Source organism: Lithobates pipiens, unplaced genomic scaffold (genome assembly GCF_037356315.1).
Source record: "Lithobates pipiens isolate NorthernLeopardFrog02 unplaced genomic scaffold, aLitPip1_a1.2 Scaffold_19, whole genome shotgun sequence".
Lineage (NCBI taxonomy): Eukaryota > Metazoa > Chordata > Amphibia > Anura > Ranidae > Lithobates > Lithobates pipiens.
This window is the reverse complement of record NW_027507764.1, coordinates 33,903,940-33,915,265: the sequence shown is the minus strand read 5'-3', so window position 1 is coordinate 33,915,265 and position 11,326 is coordinate 33,903,940. Positions and strand designations below refer to the sequence as shown.

The following is an 11,326-nucleotide window of genomic DNA, read 5'->3' as shown; positions in this document are numbered from 1 at the left end:
TGAGGGCAGTTAAACCAATATATCATATATACACACTGCAAATGACAGCTGTGAGTGAGCAGAGTGACTTGTAGAAACGCCAAGATGGGGGGGGTTTGAATTGAGATTGCGATTTTAACAAAAAAAATTAAATCATGTAGCACCCAGCTAAAGGGATTGTAAAGTATACAGTTTAGGAGATATTTACATTACATCACTTACGCCTGCGCTCTGAAGGAACAGCCATCCATGCCGTTCCTTCAGAGCGCTGTTCTGTATATGGTGCCCCCCTGTGCATGAGTAAAGTCACTGAGGCTCCAGCCAGTCGCAGAGCTGGAGCCCACAAAGACGGGTGGAGATTGAAGAGCTTTGTTTTATAGGCAAGTTTCATATAATGTGCTAGTATGTGATATGTACTAGCACATTATGAAGTTGACTTGCAGTGAGGGGGGGACCCAGTGGTATACAACTGCTTCAAAAAAATATACGTATGTTGTACACTTGGCAACAGTCACATGTGCTCAGGGTAATAACAGACATGACAGGCGTATCAATGGTGCAAAACGGAATGTGCAGAGCTACTACCTCCACACCCGACCAGCAGCATGAGGAGAGCCACCGGTGCTCAGGCTAATGGTCGCCGTGCATATATAATCCAAGAAGGAAGCCGGGATGTTGATGAAGATCCAATATAGAATATCCTTTTATCATCAAGGAATGGTATACAGCAGGGATATGCAATTAGCGGACCTCCAGCTGTTGCAAAACTACATCATGCCTCTACCTCTGGGTGTCATGCTTGTGGCTGTCAGTGTCTTGCTATGCCTCATGGGAATTGTAGTTCTGCAACAGCTGAAGGTCTGCTAATTGCACATTCCTGGTATACAGTCACAAAAACCCTACGCGTTTTGGCCATTTAAAAAAAATAAAATAAAAAAAAGGGAGAAGTTTACCTTTTGTAACAAGTCATATACTCAGGGTGTAACATGTTACAGATGTGGCAGCCCCCGCAACCCCGTTTTGACAGCAAGTGTGGGATCCCTCCCCCCCCCCCACTTGCTCTCTCAATCTAAATAAAATGCCCACCCAGCCATTCATTTGTTTTCCACGTGGCCGGGTTCACACCATATGCGGAGCGCAGTGCTAATTTTGGCAGCAAATTTCAATTTAGTTTGTCTCATGCCGCGTACACACGACCGTTTCTTCCGTCAGAATAAACTCCGATGGTTTTCAACAGAGTTCAGCTGAAACGGACTCGCCTACACACAATCACACCAAAGTCCGATCGTCTAGAACGGGATGACGTACGACGGGACTAGAAAAAAGGAAGTTCAATAGCCAGTAGCTGCCCTTGCGCCATTTTTGGTCCGTCGGACCGGCACACAGATAAACAATTTTCCAGATGGAACCAATTTCTAACATGTTCTATTTCTAGGTGTCAGAATATTTTATTTTTTCCCCCCGAAAGTCAGATGAAGCGCACACACACACACACACACAATCAAAATATCCGATGAAATTATTCCATCTGACTTTTTCTGCCAGAAAGTCCAACCGTGTGTACGCGGCATTAGTCTTAAAACTAAAATGCCATTTTAGTCCTAGTCAACTAAAATCTCCAGTAAATTTTAGTTTTGTTTAGTCGATTAAAACGTTTTAGTTGACAAGCTCATTTAGTCCTCTAAAATCGAATGGGTGTAATTCTATTGTAATGCATTAGTTATCCTCTCTCTACAAATTCCAAACTTACTATATATCTTGCCGAGGTGAAAAAAAAAAAAAAAAAAATCTAAACATTAATGGTATTGAGGTATGACCATACACTACAGACCGGTGTTAATTTTTAAGTTAAATTTCAATTTCATTTTAGTCTTTTAACTAAAATGGCATTTTAGGTTATTTGAATTGTTCTAGTTGTATTTTAGTTGATTAAAATAGTATTCATTTAATCAACTAAAACGTTTTAGTCAACAAAATTAACACTGACATAGCGCCTTGCAGCGGGGGTGGGGGGATCCGTTGTGTGCCTGTTCACCGTTTCAGGGACGGATCAGGTCTGAATTTGGACCTGAAAGGGAGATAAAGATCCGCAGGACCCCTTTTGCAGTGCGCTCTGCCACCCTGGAGATGTGTGAACCGGCTCCATTGAGAGACGGTCACATTGTAATGTGAATTGGACGTGGAGAACCTTAATACAAATTTGCATTAGCGTGAACCCAACCTGAATAAGAAAACTACAAATACCAACTGCCTTTGTGGCTGTCAGCTTGCAATTCTCATTGAACTACCATGGCGCTGCGAGTGTTCAACTGTGAGAACAGACCGTGTGCAGGACCGCGGGATCTGCCGATAGAGGTAATGCTTTATAGGGGGGGGGGGGGGGGGAACAAAAATGCGTTTTTTTTTTTTTTTTACCTGCAAATAAAATTTCACTTTTGGAAAGGTGAACTTATGTAAAGTAGAAGTAGAAGCAAAACTTCCCCCCCTGGATAGAGTAAAGGCCCCTTCACACTGCTACATTTTTCCTGCATTTTTTTGCAAAAAAACCTGTGATACAGGTGTGTTTTCAAAAGTCCTGCATAGGATGCATTAAGGTCAGAAAACACAAACAAGCCTTTACAATCCCTTTAATAGATGGGAAGATGAAAAGGACTGAAGGTCCACTTTAAAAAAAAAAGGGAAAAAGAAAAAAAACAATTTTTTAGGTTGAGTACCACTACTTAAAGAGGAAGTAAACCCTGATGAGTTTACTTCCTCTTTCATTCCCTGTAAAGGCAAAGCATAATGGACTACTATGCATCGCATCGCATAGTAGCCCATTATGTGTCACTTGCCTGACACAGGAGCCAGCGAAGTCACCGCTGTCCCCTGTAGTTCCGAGCGTCCATCTTCTTGGTGGGTCTCGCTGCTCTGGCGCTGTGATTCGCCGGAGCAGCGATGACGTCACTCCCGCGCATGTGCACGGGAGCCGAGACTCGCGGCATTGCCGTCATCGACAATGCCCCGCTCAGTGCACCTGCGGCGCAAGCGCCGTAGATAGCGGTGCCCGTCTTCGGGCAAATATCTCCTAAACCGTATAGGTTTGGGAGATATTTCTTGGACCTACAGGTAAGCCTTAATCTAGGCTTACCTGTAGGTCAAAGTGGTTTGTAAAGCCCTGTACACACGAGTGGACTTTTCAACATCCAATGTCCGACGGAATGATTCCGTCAGACTATTTGATCGTGTGTGGGCTGCAACGGACTTTTGATTCGCAAAAGTCTGACAGACTTTAGAAAATGGAACATGCTTCAAGTTTTTCCGACGGAACTCCACCGGACCCAGGTCCTACCAAAAAATTTGCTCGTGTGTATGCTATTCCGACGGACTAAAACCGATGCGAGGGCAGCTATTGGCTACTGGCTATGAACTTCCTTATTCGAGTCCAGTCGTACGTCATCACGTTCGAATCCGTCGGAGTTTGGTGTGATTGTGTGTGGCCAAGTCCACTCAGTCGAAAAGTCCGGCAGAACTCCTTCGGAAGTCTGTCGGACATAAGTCCTCTCGTGTGTACGGGGCTTTAGGGTTTACAACCACTTTAATGACCGCCCACCATACATACATACATATACATACACACACAGACACTTTAAAGAGGAAGTAAACCCTGATGGGTTTACTTCCTCTTTTTTTCCCTGCAAAGGTAAAGCATAATGGACTACTATGCATCGCATAGTAGCTCATTATGTGTCACTTACCTGACACAGGAGCCAGCGAAGTCGCCGCTGTCCCCTGTAGTCCGCCGCATCCATGTTGCTTGTGGCGTCTCGCAGCTCCGACGAATCACAGCGGCGCAACCGCGATGACGTCACTCCCGCGCATGCGCACGGGAGTCGCGCCTCGCAGCTCCGCCGCTGTCATACGGCGAAGCCGCGATGACGTCACTCCCGCGCATGCGCACGGGAGTCGACAAATTTGGCAAATCCATTCTTGGATTTGCCGCATTTAGTGCGCCTGCGCGCCGCTGTCTACGGCGCATGCGCCGTAGACAGCGGTGCCCATTTTCGGGCAAATATCTCCTAAACCATATAGGTTTAGGAGATATTGCTTGGACCTACAGGTAAGCCTTAATCTAGGCTTACCTATAGGTCCAAGTTGTTTGGAAGGGTTTACTTCCTCTTTAAAGAGGGACATCTTGGTAACGGGTGCAGCAGCTGCCACAACCGAAGTGTCCATCTTTTCAGTCGGCAGTTCTGTTTATGATAATGGTGGTCTCTGCGGCAGATTCGCCATGAGATCACCGTTATCGGCGGCAGGAGAGGGGCCACCCTCCGCTTACCGGAGCAATCAGGTCCTTCCTTGATATGGAGAGGAATGATGGCCCCCCCACCCATCTCCATACCATTGCAGGGCGGAAGCGATGTCAAAACCTCACTTCCGCCCATAGCTCAAAAATAACAAATAAAAACAACCACATTTTTCATAGTCATTTTCAAATGACAATTTTTTTTTATTGCATTTAAAGTCCAATTACGATATGTGAGGTCTTTTTGCTATAGATATTTAAGAGGTCCTGTCATACTTTTTTTTTCTATTATAAGGGATGTTTACATTCCTTGTAATAGGAATAAAAGTGACAATTTTTTTTTTTATAAACGGTTTAAAAAAAAAAAAAAAAAAAAATTATCAAAAAAATAGTAGCGCCCGCATATGTAAACAGTGTTCAAACCACACATGTGAGGTATCGCTGTGATCGGTAGAGTGACAGTGATAATTCTAGCCCTAGACCTCCTCTAACTCAAAACATGCAACCTGTACATTTTTTTTTTTTTAAACATCGCCCATGGAGATTTTTAAGGGTAAAAGTTTGACACCATTCCACGAGCGGGCGCAATTTTGAAGCGTGACATGTTGGGTATCAATTTACTCGGCGTGACGTTATCTTTCACAATATAAAAAAATAAAAAAAAATAAAAAAAAAGTGGACCAACTTTACTGTTGTCTTATTTTAAAGAAAAAAAAAAGTAATTTTCCCCCCCCCCCAAAAAAAAAAAAAAAAAAAGTGCACTTGTAAGACCGCTGCTCAAATACGGTGTGACAAAAAGTATTGCAACGACCCCCATTTATTTATTTTTTTATAGGAAATGAAAAGGTAAACCCAAGGACTAACTCAGAGGCGAATGAGGAGTCTGTGTACACTGATAGCCAATGGGCTCCGAGGACACCCAATCCTTTCTGACAGAAGACACTAAGGATAGGTTGGGGCTCTAATTGTGGGAGGGGCTCAGCAAGCAGAGAATGGCGCCATTCACCAATAGTAGGGGTGCAACGAATCATCACCGATCCGTGATCCGAACAGGGTGACCCATTCGGATCAGCACACGCTGCGGACCACGGCCTCAGTGAAAGGCAGCGGCTTCGGCCTAGCTCCGGAGCGGCAGCCATCTTGGTGCACCCATTGGCCGTTTACAGTGTGATCGCTCTGTCAAAATGACGGAGCGATCACTTGTAAACAAACCGGCGTCATGATGACGGCAGTTCCTCTTTCCCCTGTGTACAGATCTGTACAGTGGAGGGGGAAGACATCGGATGGCAGCAGAGCTGTGGGCTGCATCTGTAGTGCCCACAGCGCTGCTCTGTGACAATTGCAGTCACAGCCATCCCTCCATTCCCTGCCAATACCCAGCCACGCTCAGCCAATAATACAGTGGGGGAGAGGACGTGGATATTACAGTGGTGGAATTTTCACAGGGTTTTTGCAAATTCTATTTGCAGATCCGAAAAGATCCAATACGTGAGTTTTTTTTTATCTGTTGCACCCCTAACCAATAGTATACCCGGCATCATCCCACCCCACCGTGGTGGGGCCCTGCCATGTGTTTATTGAACAGCCATGGAGAGCCACCATATAACCTCCCCCCCTCCCCCACCACCGGGGGAGCTGTCCAGAGTCTGAGAACACCAATCCACCATCATCACCGATATATTCCTAGAGAGGACCTGTCTAGGGGTTCCCAGGGTTGATAACCCAGCAACCGTAGAGACGACACTTGTATTCCTTGTCAGGATTTTTATTTTGCATAAAACAGTTGAACAAACTCAGTCTCTAAGTTGGGAATAGAAGGTATCGGGGTAAAGTTTAGCTCAGGTGCTCGGAACCGCCGACTTCAACAAAAGTCTCTCTCTGTACACAATCCGGGGAACAGCCGCTCGCAACTGGACTCTTTAATTGTTGGATAAATCCTTAAGTTTTGGGTTTAGCAGCCAACAAGTAATCAAGCTTTTCAAAGTCTCTCACACAGACTTGGTTGGAAACTTAGAAGTAGGAACTTTTCTTACTGTACCAGAATCTTTCAGCCGCTCCGGCGATACCGTAAGAAATGTGGATTCAGTCAATGTCCATAAGAGCTCAGCTTCCAGGCTCTTACCGAGCAGCCAGCCTTGTGCGTGGCTCTCACTGAAGAGTCCTCCCCTGGTTGTTGGGCCTCTCCAAACCCGAGACGGCACCGGAAGACCTCAGAATCCATCCTTCCAGTTACTGCTCCTCAAACTAGCCAGTTCTGAGGCTCAGAAACGGATGGATCCGCACCCCAGGCCATGAGGGCCCCTGGGGGCCCGTCAGGAGGACCAGGACCACGGAGTCAGCAACAACTTCTGGACCAGAATCACGTGACATCGGCACCTTAAGTACCCCTTCCCAGATTACGCAGTGAGACAAACGCGCCCACTGATTGGTATCCAATGCCTCCAACCAGACTGCGTTCTATAGCCTCCTACAGATGTACAACCCCCACCTATGACCCGGCAGAACTTCTATACAGCCCAGCCAAACTAAAGCCAAAGTACAATTTAGCACAATTAACCCCAAAACTTATTATTGTTTTGAGCAAAAACTAAATTTAAATACATAGCGCGTACTCGTTAGGACTACCGGCGCTACATAGGCAACGCCGCCGCCGCCCCCCACCTGGTGCTTCTCTGGGCTCTCCCGTGCCATCGGGGGCCCGGGAGAAAAAAAAAAAAAAAAAAAAAAAAAAAAAAATCGCCTACCGCCAGATGACGAGCATAGAGATTTCGGGTGACCAGATGGTCACCAGTCATCTCTATGACCATCGGAGGCCCAGGCGCGATGTTACGAGATCACGCCCAGGTACCTGGAAATAAATGAAGCCGCGATCCCGGCTGTCAGCGTGAGATCACTGAATCCCCCCCCCCCCCCGATCTCAGGCTTTCCAGCTTGGAGGAGAGATGTGAGGGTCTTATTGACCCCGCCTCTCTCCATAAAAAGAGGACCGGTCACATAGAATCCTATTACAAGGGATGTTTATATTCCTTGTAATAGGAATAAAAGTGATAAAAAAAAAAAAAAAAAAAAAGAGTGTGAAAAATAAAAAAAATTAAGTAAAATAAATTTAAAACGCCCGTCCCCGGTAGCTCGCACTCAGAAGCGAACGCGCAAGTCCCGCCCACATATGTAAATGTCGCTCAAACCACACGTGTGGGGTATCGCCGCGTGCGTTAGAGCGTGTGCAACAATGCCAGCACTAGACCTCCTCTAACTCTAAACTGGTAATCTGGAAAAAAAAAATAAAATTTAAAGCATCACCTATGGAGATTTTTAAGTAATGAAGTTTGGCGCAATTTTAAAGCGTGACATGTTTGGTGTCTATTTACTCAGCGTAACATCATCCTTCACATTATACAAAAAAAATTGGGCTAACTTTACTGTTTTGTTATTTTTTTAACTCATGAAACCGCCCCCTCCCCCCAAAAAAAAGGCACTTGAAAAATTATTGCGCAAATACCGCGCAAGATAAAAAGTTGCAGCAGCCACCATTTTATTCACCAGGGTCTCCGAAAAAATAAAATAAAAATAAATAAAATGTTTGACACACATCAGCCTCTCACACTTGACATCACTGGGGAGAATGAGGAAATGCTTCCTCCTGCCTGCAGCAGACTGATGACATCTCAGCCCAGGAAAAGTCACAGAGAACTTGCGAATGATAAAGGTGGAGCTCTTCTGATCTCACCCATCACAATACACAGAGGATAAGTACAACATGCACAGTTCTCACTATGCGCCCCACAGAGCCGGGACAGACACCCAACACCACACCGACCCAGGGGGTTCCCATACTGCCCACCTCGTGAGGGAGAAAAACAATGGAAGAGTATCGGGGGGGGGGGATAGCGCAAAAGAAGGGTATCGGGGTGGGGGATAGCGCAAAAGAAGGGTATCGGGGGGGGGGGATAGCGCAAAAGAAGGGTATCGGGGGGGGGGATAGCGCAAAAGAAGGGCATCGGGGGGGGATAGCGCAAAAGAAGGGTATCGGGGGGGGGGATAGCGCAAAAGAAGGGCATCGGGGGGGGATAGCGCAAAAGAAGGGTATCGGGGGGGGGATAGCGCAAAAGAAGGGTATCGGGGTGGGGGATAGCGCAAAAGAAGGGTATCGGGGGGGGGGATAGCGCAAAAGAAGGGTATCGGGGGGGGGGATAGCGCAAAAGAAGGGCATCGGGGGGGGATAGCGCAAAAGAAGGGTATCGGGGGGGGGGGGGGATAGCGCAAAAGAAGGGCATCGGGGGGGGATAGCGCGAAAGAAGGGTATCGGGGGGGGGGGGGATAGCGCGAAAGAAGGGTATCGGGGGGGGGGATAGCGCGAAAGAAGGGTATCGGGGGGGGGGATAGCGCGAAAGAAGGGTATCGGGGGGGGGGGGGATAGCGCGAAAGAAGGGTATCGGGGGGGGGATAGCGCGAAAGAAGGGTATCGGGGGGGGGGGGGGATAGCGCGAAAGAAGGGTATCGGGGGGGGGGGATAGCGCGAAAGAAGGGTATCGGGGGGGGATAGCACGAAAGAAGGGTATCGGGGGGGGGGGGGGGTTTTCGCGAAAGAAGGGTATCGGGGGGGGGGGGGGATAGCGCGAAAGAAGGGTATCGGGGGGGGGAGATAGTGAAGGGGGAGTATGGGGGGGGGGGGGGAGATAGTGAAAGAGGGGTATGGGGGGGATAGTGAAGGGGGGGGGGGGGGGGGGAATTCATAATCTTGCCCCGGCCTCCTCTCCTTACACTCCGGTCACCTTCCCCCCCGGCGGTCCTCCTCTCTCTCCTCCTCCCCCCCATTATCACCTCACACTCTTCTCTCCTCAGGCTCGGCTCATACATTCCCGGCCAGTGTGCGGCCTCTCCTCCCCCCTGCCCTCCTTTCTCCCCCGGGTTGGGGTCCCCGGTCTCCCCTCACCTGTCTCGCTGTATCCCGGCCGGTTCCCTCTGGAGCGGTTCTCCTCTGAGGCGTTGGTTGGTCCGGCACAAGATGGCGGATCCCGGCGGCCACGTCACTGGCACAGAGAGCGCGCTGCGTAAAGTGCGTGCGTCACTGACATGGCGGCCGGAAGTCGAGGGGGGCCCGGAGGAGGAGCTAGGAGGGGACGGGAGGAATGGGCGGGGACATGGGGGGTGTTTGAAAGGAGCGAGGAGGGAGTCATGACAACCAGTGGGGGGGCGGGGTTCCTGGGTGACTGACAGAAGATGGACAGCGAGGAGGGAGTCATGGCAACCAGTAGGGGGGAGGGGGCGGGAATAGAAGAGCGGGACCGATCACACATACATCACTGTCTGCACTCTACATTACACTGAGTGTGCGGGTATATGACCGGACATCACTATACATCTGAATTACTGTGTATTATCATCACACTAAGGTCTGTGCAAGGAAAGGGGCCTTAAACTGAGTGGGAGGGGCTCACTAATGATAGACAGAACTGGAGAGACGCTTGACAGTGATTGGCAGACAGGAGCAAGAGCCTGGCAGTGATTGGCAGAGAAATGGAGTTGCTTGATAGTGATTGGTAACTAGGTAGAGGTACTTGACAGTGATTGGAAGATAAGCGGAGGTGCAATTTTTTTTTTTTTTACACTTTTTACAGTGATCAGATCCAGACCCCCATGCAGCTGAGTATTTATATATTTTTTATATATTATATTTTTTAGATTAAATATTAAATTTACATTGTAAAACTACATTTATAATTATATTTTTGCATGCACGTTTTTAAATATATATTTTATATTATAAATAAATATATATAACAATTTTTAAATTGATGATATGGGATGTTTGTATTTTATAACTACCTATATAAATATATAAATAATATCATGTTCCTTTTTTTTCACCTCTTTTTTATTAACAATGTTTTATTCTTTTTACAGTGGAGATCAGATCCAGACCCCCCATTGCAGCTGTCTACTTATATATTTTTTTACATATTATATATTTTTTAAATATAATGTTATATTTAAATTTTAAAACTACATTTACAGTTATTTTATATTTTTAATATACCTTTTTTATATTACATTACAAATAAATATATATGCATTTTTTTAAAATTGGTGATATGATATGTTTATATTTTATATCTATATAAACATGTATAAATAATATCATATTCCTTTTTCACCTCTTTCTTATTCAATTTTTTTATTATTTTTACAGTAGAGGTCAAATCCAGACCCATGCAGCTGTGCATTTATGTTATATATATATATATATATATATATATATATATATATATACACACATATATATATATATATATATATATACACACACTTTTTATTTTAAGATCATTTTCATACTTTAACATAAGCCAACAAAGGAACTTTTTGACATCGGACACTGCACAAAAAAAACTATCCACCCTGTCTATTGAATATTATATTTTTTAAATATAATATTGTATTTACGTTTTAAAACTAAATTTATAATTATGTATTTAAATATACAATTTTTATTATTATATAAAATGTTATATATATATATATATATATATATATATATATATATATATATATATATATATATATATATAATATATTTACTTGTATGTAATTAGTATATATTTTATATACTATATGATAATGTATGTAATATATATATATATATATATATATATATATATATATATATATATATATATATATATATATATATATATATATATATATATATATATATTACCAAAATATCATATATTTACTTTGTTATTAACCACCTTTTTTTCTTTTTACAGTGAAGATCAGATCCAAACCTCCATGCAGTTGGGCATTTCTATTTTTTAGACTGTTTGTTTTAATATAATATTATATTTAAGTTTGAGAATTACATTCATAATTATATAATAGCTTTAAATATACAAATTTTTACTATTATATAAAAAATATATAGTAAATATATTTACTTTATATCTTACGCGTTATGTCCCAGTCGAAAGTCACGTGTGTTGTGACGTAACGCGTAGGATGCAGAGGCATACAGACACCGGAAGAGACGGTCAGGTACGAGCTTGGCGCTTCGTTTTTACACTG

At 44.6% G+C, this 11,326-nt stretch overlaps 1 protein-coding gene across 1 annotated transcript in view; it reads right to left on the bottom strand.

Moving 5' to 3' along the window:
• ARF1 (ARF GTPase 1) overlaps positions 1–9,333 on the bottom strand; it is a 21,915-nt gene extending 12,582 nt beyond the window's left edge. The window contains exon 1 of the mRNA XM_077490603.1: positions 9,198–9,333. The gene's annotated coding sequence lies outside the window, so the exon portion shown is untranslated. The remainder of the gene's footprint in view (positions 1–9,197) is intronic.
• Between the last annotated feature and the right edge of the window lie 1,993 nt (positions 9,334–11,326).